The following is a 13,814-nucleotide window of genomic DNA, read 5'->3' as shown; positions in this document are numbered from 1 at the left end:
AGTATTAAAAACAACAAATTAAGATAAACCCCAAAATTTAGCATGATATTCAAGCTTGAAATAGTAACAAACAGTCAAACAAATAGGGAAAAAAAAATAAAAAAATCAAGAAGTTCTTTTAAAAAACCAAAACTTCACAAACAGAACTCTAGCAAGAAACATTCATTCTCAGGAGAACCCAGTTATAACATGAGAATCTTAAGGGTATGTTAACAGAACAGTGTGTGTACACATAAATACACATACACATTTAATTTGCCTTCCCAAAATAAGTATGAGGAGGGTATATCAATGTGTATTATTGCACTATAACCTCTCCTATCAGTAAGTTACAATGGGGGAAGCTAAGCAACAGAGAACCAATTTTCGCGTGAGAAAATAATATACAGCAAAGAAGAAATGAAACTTGAATACTGACTTGATTCCACTTCCTACCTCCTTACATCCCAACACTGAACATGGAATGAATTAGTAACAAATTTAGCAAAAAAAGATCGCAGAACTGTTTCTCAGTTTACTGCAGCCATTAACAGCATTGTTTCAATCTTTACCAATACTTAAGTCAAACTATTTAGAACTTTTAAATTAAGTTTCAAAACCTAAAGACAAGAAAGCATTAGTCCATGTTTTACTGTAGGCCTCTCAAGATGCCTTAAAAAAACAAAACACCAAAAAAAAGCACCCACTTTGCCACCGCCTCCAAATCTAAAAGCTTTTCCCAGTTTTTAAACTTCTTGATCAACACCAGCTGTCAATGCAACAAGGCATTCATGTAATTTACTTGTACATAAAAAGAACATCCATTTTTGAGATGCCAATTTCAAAGAATATCTGTGCACCTTCTATAGTATGTAGAGATGAATTAATTCTATTAATTCAAGCCTGCTGCTCAGGTGGCTGTCAGTTGCACCAAACATGAGAAGAAGAATCAACACAGCCCAAAAAGCAAAGAATTAATTACCAAGATTTATCTCTGCATTCCCCATTCGACCGTTTGCTCCTGAATACCTGAACGTTGGCTGCATTCCAAATGCAGACATTCACATTTTCCCTGCAGTGAAGGGCATAGCTTTTCCTCATAATATTTTTCAGTCGTTCGAGTTGATCAGCAGAGCACTGGAGAAGGGCTACAGTTGGAGACCATTCAGAAACAGAAGATTTTCTTCTTCTTCTTCTTCTTCACGCAAAACACCGTGAAGTGCTCCTGGAGCAGCCTCACGCTGGAAGCACATGCCATTTGTGCACTGGGAGCTGCTGTAGCTGCCAAGGAGCTTCCACGCGGAATGCAAGTTGCTGGTATGCAGCTACAAAAATTTAAATGATTGCTTGAGCAACCACCTCCTTCAGGGACCCAGATATTGCATGACAGGGACTTCTGGGTTTGAACGCTCGAATCACGCTGAAGGGAACATGTGATTCAAAGCACGAACAACTCCTGTCTGACAGACAGCTCTGTGCCACACTTCCAATTATTAGGGGAGGTCCTAATGATGATATTTCTGTGAATTAGCAGCACATCCCTCCTATTTACAAATTGCTCAGTGGCAACTCTTCCATTTGGAGCTGACTCACAAGCCTTGGCTTGCCTGTGCCAGAATTTGCTAGCTTTTTGGACATGTGTTGCGAAACCTCACCACCAGGGCTCCTGCCTCCCTCACCCCCCTGTTTCACATGATGAACACTCAGAGAAAAGTGGTTTATTTCTCGCTTTATGTCACTTAGAATATCACTAACTGCACTGGAGACAATATGCATATTTACTACATTTCATTTTAGCATAAACTGTAATTTACTGCAACCAATACTAAGATTTTATGAAATGCCTGAGGAAAAAAAAAAAAAAGAAAAAAAGTTGGGTTTTTGGGAGGGTTGTTCTTTTGTTTTTAAGAAACAACATAACCAGATCAGCTCTTATCCCTAATACAAGTCCCATCAACACCCTCATTCCATAATTTGATCAATAGGTTAAAAAAGAGGCTGCTAAAGGTTTACCTGAGCTTGAGGGAAAACTATGTAAGTTTCTTGAGTAGATACCCCTTGATAATGGCTAAACATATCCAAAACAGGACTATGGGCTAGACAGACCCCCATCCTGATTCGTAGAAGTTGCTCTCCGTTCCTTACATGCCTGACCATGCCCCCCCACACACACATGCTGCTGCTAACACCATCACCAAGGCAGCCATTCCCAAAGCAAGGCTGCAGGTCCCCTCTTAGGGGCAACTGCATGCATTGCCTGGCAGCCTGATGGAACAGCATCATGGGAGGGATGCCAGGCTTGGAAACATCTCATGCAGCTCTGCAGCTGCCACTTACAGGTGACAGACAATAGGAGTGAAAATACAAACACATAATTAACATCTGGAATGATCATGTAGGCTCCCAAAAGGCTTGTAGTGTGCTACAGCCCTCAGTTTCATATCACCATTACTCTCATGCACCTGGATGGGTTCAAGGCTAGCACAGCTACACCTCCCTTTTGCTACTATGCACAAAAATGTGTATCTATGACTAACTCCACTGAGTACCACAGGACGACTTATGGACATGAAAGTTACCTACTCCTTTGTATACAAGTCTGAAGAATCCTGGCCTACAGCTTTTTCTCCCACAATATAGGCTGTGAAAATCAAAAGATTTAGCATAAGGAATGACTACATTGTATCACCACGACAAATTATTCAAGGAATCTTTAAGCACTGTTTCTGGTTTTCCCCAGAAGTAACTTGTACATTGAAACATGGATTGAAAAGTCAGTCAAAACATGAGAAACAATTCAAAGAAAAATGTACAAATGGAACGTCATAGTTATGCACAGATTAATGTATCTTTGCTTATTTTGTATTAAGATAAAATGCCCCAATACATTTACAGAAGGATCACTATGAAACTAAGTTTGTCAGATTGGTTAATTAGCTACTTCTCAAAAGAAAAAAAACCCAAAACACCCAAACTTCTTCAGGACATCATTATGTTCTTCATTAACAAAGCTACATATATTTTACATGAAGCATTTAGTTGACAACCTGAGGAAACTACCATTAATAAGAGGATCTGTGTGTATTACTAAAATACATTCTAGTTGAACACCAAGAAATTTTAAAGCAGCTTTCCATTTTTATAGTACTTTAGATCACAGTGCTCAAAATATTTTACAGGCCTTCACAGCATTTATTAAGAAATTAGCATGATGGTTAAAGATAACATTTCTAGAAAACTGTCTCCAGCCTTAGAAAGGCCAATTTCTGAGTAGCAGTTCTGAAATCGTTTGGATCTGTATTTTATGAATTCCAACTACTTCCACAACTAAACTGATAAAAATTACGAGTAACCAGAATCTCTTAAAAACAAATCTTAGGTACCTTAATTGGTATCCACAAGGACTTTGGTGTAATTTTGACGGTCTTCCACAGTCGTTGTTAAAAGACTTGCTAACATGTCCTCAATGGCACACTCTCAATGCCCTGTCCTATCCCTCAGACAACACTGCCTGCAAGATCACCAAGCAATATGCAACTCTTCCACTGAAGTTGAAACAGCATATTCAAAACTTATGCCTGGTCTAGCACTCCTTTCAACCTCTAACCGTTCGTGGCCTGACACGTAAACTCTCCCGAGCACTCTTTTCTCCATTTCCAAGCACACTGCCTGAACCGCAGTTGCTCATTTTAACCTAGCACACAAGCACAGCTGAGCAAGAGTTGCACTAAACCTGCCGGACTCTTAGCAAACCTGCCTGATTTTCACCTGCTGCATCATCACTTTAGAAAGAGGAACCACAGATTCAACGAGCTTTCAATTTCTTCAGTGATTTCAGAGACTACTGGGGGCGTTTCTGATGAGTATTTCAGTTGTGCAACTTCTACGATTGGCCTCGCTCCACTTCTCCTTCTCTCCCCATCCCCCTCCTAATTCTTCGGTGAAGTCAAAAGAGGAAAGTGGCAGTTCAATGCAGAATGCATTCTCTTTTTAGCATTTGCAATGCAGAACTACGTTTTCTTCGGTACAGAAATCTTGCACAATAGCCTGTGTATACGTATTCGTTCCAACAATGCTGTCCTATGCAATCACTCTGTAATTACACACAGTCATAAAGCTGCTGCTGTTGCTGCTTGGAACTGCAGTCTCGCCCTCTAAACAACCTAATATCAGTCTCTGCATTAGGACATTTCTTTTCCCTCTTCCCCTCCCTTAACTGCTTACTGCTTGCTCCAGTGTAGACGGCCTTTACCCCGCTCTCAAAACACGGAGTCAGGACGAAATGAAATATTATTATTAAAAAAGAAGCTGTTTTAAAGAGGATGCAAGTAAACCTCTGTGGAGCAAAGAGAGCATTGGTCTAATTCTGCAGGCTGCAACCACACAAGACTTCACGAACCAAAAATAAATCCTGCTCACGCCTGTTAAACGAAAAACAAATCCCTTAAGTATTATATAAGGCTCGCACATACGTGCGTGGGTGCCTCGTCAGCTTTTGCTGCTGCACTGCACAGAAACTGCACAGAATCGGCCCTTTGCAGTTGCTGCCAGAGAAAGAAGCTGCACATTGGAGACCACGGGATTTTCGGACATTACCTAAGAAATTCCTCCCCAACCCCCCTGCACTGCGTAAACCCCAGCAGAGAAATCCAACCCCGCCGGCCGAGCCTGCACACGCGGCACACGCGGCGCTGCCCCGGCTCCGGCACGCAGCAAGCAAAGAGAAACACCACCACCAACCCCCCCCCCCCCCAAACAACCCCAAAAGCACCCAACCCCAAACCACCACCCGCAAATGCCGTCCGCAGGCAGCTCACCCGCACACAGACGCGTCCTCCAGGCGCTGCTGCAGCCAGACAGCACCGAAGTGACCCCTCCGGAGCCCTCGCAAGGACTTGCGGTCAGCGGGCGGCCGTGGCTCAGCAGCCGAGGCTGCCCCCCCGCAGCAGCCAGGCCGGGAGCGCCGCTGCCCCGGCGGGCTGGAGTCAGGCGGCCCCGACGCCTCCACGGGCGCTTTTCCTCCCCATCTTGCACCCGTGAACAAAGCACAGCACCCCTAACCACCACCACCCCCCCACAAAAAAAAAAAAAGCCCCAGCAGAGACACCCCCTGTCCAAAATGGCAGGAAAACGGAAGCAAGACGTGAGGGGAAAAAATAATAAACCCGCGAAAAACAGGAGCGGGCCGAAAACGCGGTGGCTCACCTGCGAAGCGAGAGACTGCTGCAGCGGGCGCCTGCGGGGCGGCAATTGGCAAAGGTGGGGGAGAAGGAGGAGCGGAGGGGTGTGTGGGGGGGAAAGGCACCCAAACTTTGTTTCTTTCTCTCCGGGACTCAGGGAAAGCGTCACTTCCTAGTGCGGTAAGTGGGGAGGCTCCCAGGCCCGGGCTCCTCAACTCCTCCTCCTCCCGCCTTCCCACCCCCCAGCCGCAAGCCCCGCCGACCCTCGGCGTCTCTTCCTGGCACTGGCCTGGCCCCCCACCCCTTTTCGCAGCTCTTGGCTTGACCTTCCGTGCTCGGCTTTGGCCGCTGCGTGCAGGGAAGGAGGGGAAATCCCCGCCGAGGCATGGGCGGGCAGAGTTTGCAGCACTGATTTGGAAGCCAAAGCCGTGCAAAACGCTGCCGCGACCAGCACCTGGCTAAACTCACCGGTACGATGTTCGGTGCCAGCCAGCGCGATCGGGCTTCGTGGCCTTTCTCTCTAAAGAAAAACAAGCAAACGGAAAGCTTTTTGTTTTTAAGGAGCCACTGGAACCAGAGGAAAACACGATTTTTTCCTGTTTCCCTCCTTTAGTCCCTCTTCTCACAGTTTTTCCTGAAGAAAAAAAGTGGAAAAACAAGGAAGAGAGCAGGTCAGGTCATCTCTACACTGCTGGCTGTTTTACCAAACGCCTGAAATTTACTTGCACAAGAACACTGAAATTTCCTTGCACAAGAACACCTAACTGCTGAGGTTTCTAAAAATGTTCAGCTCCTCTGCTGGAATATGGCTTCCTCTGGCGCCTTGGTCTGAGAATAAAAAACACAGTGTGCTGGCAAATGCAGGCACGCTACTCCTCTTCAGGCAGGAAATAAAGGAGCTGCTTCGTCATTGCTCCCCCTGTAGACTGCTCCGATACCTGAGTTCGTCCACGATCAACAAAACTTTCAGAATATAAAACAACATTGAGACAGCATTGACAGATTAGGCTCTCCTTCAGTGAAACACGCCAAGCTACATGAAAATGTCCAACATTTTTCCCCAACATGCACGTTGCCACGTGTTTATGTTCATCCAGGCTGAGATCACTCTGTGCACGCAGCAGCACTGCTGGTTTTTTTTCCCCAGACCAGCAGGGCAGTTCCCCTCCTAGCATGTATTGCTTTATAGAGTGAAATCTAGAAGTAATTTTTGCCCTCTTACCCTAGTTCGCATTTCTTTCACAATAGGTCCTGGCTTCCATGCAGAACTTTTTACCAGGGAAGCTCAAGATGTGTGGGAACAGGAGCCCAGAGAAGTGACTGACTCGTGACTACAGAAGGCATCTGATGCATAACCAACCAGGTTTCTCTGATGAGTCCCAGGTCAGTCGTCTAATTACCACACCCAATCTTTTCCTGTCACGGTGCAGAGAGTAAGTGAGACACATGGAGTCGAAGAGCAAAATAGTAGCCACAGGTACTACTGGTAAAGTTGTTTTTTTCTTTCATAACCAAAGGTATCCCTTGATGCAACACTGTCTCAATGCAACAGTCAAGAAAAACTCTTCTATTTTACCATTAACGCGTTTGCTCTTCTAAACTCCTGAATAGACAGGAGCAATAGGTCAATAGCTATTTAAATCAATGCAGAAAGAATATTCACAGCTGTTCACAAATTAGCTACTATGTAAAGTAACCTTAAATAATTGAATATATAATGACTAAAACTGAAGTCAAAGGCATGCAATTGATAATAAAGACTGAAAAGACAGATTCCATAAGCTGGAGTTACTTCCTTCTCTAAGATGTTAGGCAACCAGTGCCTCCCATGAAGGATATTATCAGATATTAGTAAGATTGAAATTGCTTATCTGAACTTTCATTGGCGGGGAAGAAAACCAACCCAAACAAACACACACACACACACACACACACACACACACACACACACACACACACAAACAAATCCCACTCTTCCGTGACTGTAAATCATGTTGTAACAGCAAAATTTAGCTTTTCCATCCAGCCAGAACAAATGCATGTTGTACTTCATCTGTTTGGAGTTTGGGAAGCAAAACCATGAGTAGTGACTCCTGTTTCACAACTCATAATCACGTCAAAGCAGCAGACAATGGCAGAAACGTCATCATCTGGCTACAGAAGCTAACATTGCGCAGCCAGGGGAGTATGCTGTCTACCCTTGTCTAAGAGACATTTTAATGTTGTTGGGTTTTCATAGTTGCCTCCTAAATAATGTAAAAGGTAGACAGGAGTCCTTCACTGAGCCAAAGTCAACATTATAACCAGAAGGCCAAAGCTGAAGCACACTGTAAAGATGCAAAATCTATAGGAAAGGGTGGTACTTCTTCCTAAACATACCAAATGTGATAAGAACAAACCAGGCAAGCCTGTAGGTACAACCAGCCAGTTCATAGCTCCAAAACAGATGAAGCATACTTCAAAGACACCATGCCATGAGGAGTGTTTCGAAAGCTGTATGGTACTGGGCAATAAACAGTTTTATGAAATGTTTTGTCAAGATTTTGCCATTATGAACTCTTTAATTGTTTCTCTGTTCCTCACATTATGCAGTCCTTGCATCTCCTCCAGAACCAAACATCATAATTTTGTTTCTCGTAGTAGCAGCTTTTGCTATGCTTGCTTTTATAAAATTTATTATTATTATTCCTTTCTCCTTTTCTCAGCATTTGCTGACACTGCATCCAGGCTGCACTCCATCGCTTTTACAGTAACAAAGCTTAATATACATATATCCCCTGGTAGGTCATTATTTTATTATTACATGGAAGGAAGAGATTGGAAGATTTCCTAGCTATCACCATATAAAATCTTAGGTTTCTTTGGCTTGTACAGACACATCTTGTGGTGTAACAGCATCGACTCATATCATTAATAAACTGGATTGCTCTGAGTCAGAATTTGGATTAAAGACTATGCTTTGCATACTTACGTTTGCAAACTGGGACATACGCTCAGCAGGTGGCACTCTTTTCACCAAGTCGTAGGAAAGCCAATGCTCCAGCCCCTTTCCAGTCGTCCGGACTTGAACCAGTGCTCCAGCGTTATGGGAGACAATATGGAGCTATTAGTTCTCCCTGAAATTAAGTATAAAAGGAGGGTTTTAATCGCTATGGCTAGGAAGAAAATAATTACACCCTTTGTAATAAAAATTTCAGATTCCAATAAGCCTAAAACTTCCATCTCAAAATCACACTGAAATTTCCTCTAAAAATTCCATTGGATGTGATATTTTTCTCAAAAAATAGATGCCAGCATAAACCAGTGATGAACAGCCGCAGTGTTTATCCCACAGATGTATTCAGTGCTTGAGGGGAGGGCTGCCTCTAGGCAAGCTAGAGAATGGACTGGCAGGAACCACATCAAGTTCAACACAGACTAATGCAAAGCCCTGCGCTTTGTCTAGACTAACCTTTTGCCATTGCACAGGCTGGGACCAACAGGCCATGCAGCACGACTGAAAAAGGTCTGGAGGTCCTGGTGGACAGTGGGGTAAACACCAGCCAGCACTGAAGGCTAAAAGCATCCTGGACTGTATAAAGAAAAGCACAGCTAGGTCAAGGGAAATGACTATTCCTCTTTGCTCATCATTTGTTAGTGTGCACCTGGAATACCATGTCCACTTTCAGGCACCCCAGTGCAAGAAAGATATTGATAAACTTGAGCCAGTAGAAAGCCAAGATGGTCAGGGGCTGGAATAGACAACCTCTGCAAGGACAGGTAAAGGGAAACTGGGCTTGTCTAGTGTGGAAAGGAAAACAGTTAGGAAAGACTTAATACCAGCCTTCCTGTAGCTACAAGGCTAGATCTTTACCTACAAGAGACGGCAAGGCCAGGCTCTTTATCGAGATGCACAGCGGGAGAGAGTTCTAACCAGCCAGTGAGAATAGTGAAGCAATGCAGCAGGGTGCCACAAGAGGCTGTGGAATTTCCTTCCTTCCTTCCAAGTTTCCAACACCTAAGAAAGCCTGAACTACCTGACAAAGAAAGCCCTGAGCAATGTAGTCTGAATTCAGTGTTGACTCTGCTTTGAGCAGAAGATTGAACAGGTGACCTCTCCAAATCCCCTCCAACCTGAGTGATTCTATAATTCAAGAAGCAAATCCCCTTCTCACATAAGAGGCCTAATTAAATTATAGGAATGTAGTTTGAAAAAATCTATAGGGAATACAAGTGATTGCATGTGTTTCAGGTTGTATGGGCTTTAGTTTTGAGGTGGTGAATTTAGAAGACCATCAGTATGAATCCAAAGAAACCCATTCCTTGATAGTCAGCATTTTCCACCTGCATTATTACAGGAGAAAATTTTATTAAAATACTTTTTTCCCTTTTCATACAAGATCAGTATAAAATCTACCACAGAATAATGTGAGTTTCTCCAGTATCAGCGTGTCTCCCATCTTTGTCGTAATTAAAATAGAACTCTCAAGATGTTGCATCTGAAGTATTATTCTAGGATACAACTTCTCTTGGGAAACTTGATGCAGTGAGAATGTTTGGAAAGAAGGGGTTTGACTTTTTAAAAAGAATTTGCAAAAAGGAAAAAAGTATTTATTTTTCTCTTCATATACAAGTTTAAAATTAAAACACTGAGTTTGCTTTACTAACTTGAGCAAGATTCAGCTTCTTTGACCAACTTAGGGAAAAATATGTTTATTTATAGACTCTGTGTGTAAATACATACGTGTATACACACACACTCAAAGTGTCATGAACTGGCTCCCTGAGAAGCAGGATGAGACCTCATTACATGAGGGAAAGGGAGGGACCTGTGGTTTAGAGAAGAAACCACATGTAAAAAAATATTCACATTGCTTAAACACTACTGAAAGAAGCTCAGACACCACGGTGAGAAAGACAGTGAAGAATCTATGATGTACTGAGTTACATGACATGCTGAAAACCAGGACTGCTGAAACTCTCTTCCTACGTTTGCTAGGTTGTGTAGCATTAAACACACTTTGCAGTCCTGTCTGCATTTACTATTACTTTCTCCAGAATCCCACATTCTTTGTTTGTTTGACAAACAATAGTCTGTGGTAACATTATTCCTGGTTTGCAACTGAGGAAAAAGACATTTGGGGAAGCTAAGTGGCAAGTTCAAGGTCACACAGAGGTTCAAGAGCTGAGCTATTGAATGCTCAAGTCTACATTTAAATTTGTCTGTCACACTATATTTTTTCTGTATTTTAGGAACTCAGTCTGCAGATTGTACTACAACATGACCCCTCATCTAGGTGTCACTAGTCTACACATACAATTAGAGGACGCCAAATGTTTCATGCTGCTCAAGTGACTGAACGGTGGCATAAGTCCTTCTGAAAATGGGGTTCAAATTACCTTCAGCAGGATGATTTTAAAAAGAAATTAACCACCACCTAAAATAAGACCATTTTCAAAAAGCTGGCTGTAAACTGCCTCTGCTTATTCCTTAAATATTTAGAGATGAAATTTTCCTATCTACTGTGCGAGAGGAACTGTTAGAAAAGGAACAAATGAATATATGCAGTATTTTATTTTAGAACTCTGAAAATGTACTGTAAATTCATTAGCTCTATGAATTACTATTATTATTAATAAACATACCTTGAAAATGTGCATAGACTAATAGCTCTCAACAAGATCAAGAATACTTCAGATCAGTAGAAACACTCCTGAAAAATATGGTGGGCAAGAATTATCAAGAACTGGTGGGCACATGCATATTTTTAACACTAATACGTATTCTTAATGCTATAATTACTAAACGGTTTGATGGCCATTATTATAATCAATTTCAACAAATCTTTCTGGAATTTTCCTCTTATTACACATTACAAGAGTGCAACATCTTTAAAAGGAACACACTCTACTACTATGGATGTCTGTATACATCATTTCCAAACTCTTGAAGTTTTGGAAGTTTGTAGACCTGCTTTCAGGAGCACTTACATCAATTCCTGCACCACATTGGTTTCACGGTGAATGCTTTATAAAATATGAGAGTACTTCTACAGTTTTTGTGAAATTCACATGTAAAACTGTCTAGAAATAAAATGGATGGATTTTCTTTCTCGTAATAGATACTCTGGTTTAAGATTTAAGTGAATGACTCTCGGGAAGAACCAAGGGTTGGTGTCAGGAGCCAAGGAGATTCCCGAGGCTGGCAGGGCCAGGCCTTCACCAGCTGAGGCTGGTCCCACTGCCCCCAGGAAGGAAGTAGGGCAGGCCAGGGGGTCAGCCCCAAACTCAGGACATCAGCATCCTCATGGGGATGAGGCAGGGCTGAGGTTAAGCTGGGAAAGCAAGTTCACAGACCACAGGCATGGCTACAATGCAGCTGCAACATAGCTCAGGCGGGGCCACACACAACAGCCTCAGCTTAACACAGCTCCCAGGCCAACATGGCAGAAGCTCCTGCTGAGGCTTGTTTTTGCAGGTAACTTCCACTAAGGCTTCTTCTGTCTCCTTTTCCCCAAGACAACCAGCTGTGCTTTCTTTAAGTTGGCTTTGAGCCCAGGCAGAGAAACCCACTAGAGGCACTCAGAGTCCCAACAACAACAAACCAACACGAAAAAGAATCATTGAGAGCATTTACTGCAGTGATAAAGCATGATTGAATTTAGTGTAATGACAGAAAGCAAGCCTGGAATCAGAAGCAATGAGCTGGAATATTTTTCTGTCTTTATACAATATTAATGCTACTTGCTAGGAATTACTTTTATGGACAATGACAATCCAGGCTGTTCCTTTACTAGTTTGAGTGGACCATTTTTTTATTGAAGCATGAAGTATTTAGTGAATTCAATCATTAGTCTACTTAATACCCTGAAGTGCTTTGATTCAACTTCTATTTAATTTTCATATACCTGATATTCCTCACAGGTACACCAATACAAAGGCAACATTCTTTCTTCTTTGTATTTGTATAATACAGTCCACATTCAGCTCCAGTTTATCTGGACTAAGAGATTCTCACTTACGCAGGAAGCCTGAACCACCTGAATAGTTTCCACGCTATCCAGCCACTAACATCAACTGTCAGATCAGAAGGTTTAATATTTCCTTACATCCCATTGTTTGTCACAGCTACTGACCAGGACAACTGGAATAAACCAGCAGTCTTGATGTTTCATGCTCAGAATCTCTTTGCACACATGCCTTCCCAGCAGCGCTGAATAGAGAAAACAGAAATGCAGCTGAGTTTCAGAAGTCTTCAGTATTTCTGTTCTTTCAAATGTCATCTAAAATGTAATGCTTTTTCAAATTACACAACCACCAATGCATTGGGAAATTATATTTTCAATGGGTTATTGTGGAAAAACAAAAGCTTTCAGTTCCTTACTGCGTTAAAAAGGCATTTCTGCTGTCAAACATCATTAAAAATAGTATATCCCTTGCTGAAAAAAATCTATTCAATCCATTGCACACAAAAAGAATTCCCCAAATAATGAAGAAAGTCAGGCAGAGATGATAACTTTCTAATAGGTTTACATAAATACAAATGTTCATGCCCACAAAAATAAGATTATTTCCCTATTGACATCAAGAAATTACTCAGAACTCATGGTGCATGGTGTATAAATACCTGCAGGATTTGGAGCCTTCAAATATTTATATCATGTGTATTTTTAATGTACAATTCGTATATATCTGTGTATAGATGTACCCATATAGAAGAGCATCCTTAAAGTCATTTTTTATGGAGAACATCAACAAGGAACTCCTGAGCTCCAGTAGCTGATATTTTACAAGTAGCCATCTCAAAGCCCATTTCAAATTATTTGACACTGACAATCATTCAAAGAGCTTTCAGCCCAAACAGGCTTTAGAGACAATGACTCAGTTCCATTGCAACTAAATTGAACCATATGCACTATGAATCTAGGGGCAGCAGGAGAACCAAAAAGCAAACATTTGCTAACATCAGGCTCCATACGTAGCATATGGTACTCTATGTCTCATGGGGACTCATTCCTATTCCATCTCATAAATAAATTATAGACAGGGAGGGGGATATAAATCAATCACAGTGGGATACACCAAAATGTATAAGACACATGACAGGCGTGTACCAAACACAGAAGATAATCTGGAACCAGATAATTATGCACCTTGTTGACCTTATCTGCCCTCTACTCCTTAATCCTTCTTACCTGACACTCCATGCTTGCCTGTGCTTGCCAGTTTGCATTGGTGCAAACCAGGCTACAGAGCTTTTTCTGTCATCACCATCACACTGCAGTGTCACTGGTGAATTGCTGTGCAGTTTTTATTCTCAGATTCATAAGCAAGTTACATCTCATGCCTGGACTCCAGAAGTATTTTAGCAGTCCCCCTAGCTGCCTCCAATGCCAATTTGTGTCCTGCCCCAACCACCTGGTCTGTTTCTCTCTGTGATCTCTGAACATTCCTTAATTCTGTTATAAACTACATATGTCATTTAATAATGCATAAAATTAATTCAGTTCCTCTCCGTATGTTTATTGGTACAAATCTCACTCTAGAATTTCCCCTTTTTTCCTCCCCTCCTTTTTTTTTAGTAGAAACTTGGCAATTACTTTTTTATTATTATTATCTCTTGTCAATGAGAATCTTAAAAAAGCTCGTGCTCAAAGTACAGTGCACAACTAGAGC

The 13,814-nt window shown here is 42.0% G+C and overlaps 1 protein-coding gene across 3 annotated transcripts in view; it reads right to left on the bottom strand.

Annotated features, from left to right (window-relative positions):
- The window catches only part of MIDEAS (mitotic deacetylase associated SANT domain protein), a 56,275-nt gene extending 50,530 nt beyond the window's left edge, over positions 1 to 5,745 (bottom strand). Inside the window, exon 1 of one of the 3 annotated variants that reach the window (XM_030483056.1) lies at positions 5,628 to 5,745. The gene's annotated coding sequence lies outside the window, so the exon portion shown is untranslated. Of the gene's footprint in view, positions 1 to 4,796; positions 5,072 to 5,184; positions 5,365 to 5,627 lie in introns of those variants that run through there. The other 2 variants (XM_030483057.1, XM_030483058.1) reach the window with 2 other exon arrangements.
- Positions 5,746 to 13,814: the final 8,069 nt, after the last annotated feature.

The sequence above is a fragment of the Strigops habroptila genome, chromosome 4, assembly GCF_004027225.2.
Source record: "Strigops habroptila isolate Jane chromosome 4, bStrHab1.2.pri, whole genome shotgun sequence".
Classification (NCBI taxonomy): Eukaryota; Metazoa; Chordata; class Aves; order Psittaciformes; family Psittacidae; genus Strigops; species Strigops habroptila.
Note: the sequence above shows the minus strand (reverse complement) of the source record. Positions and strands in the feature narration are given on the sequence as shown.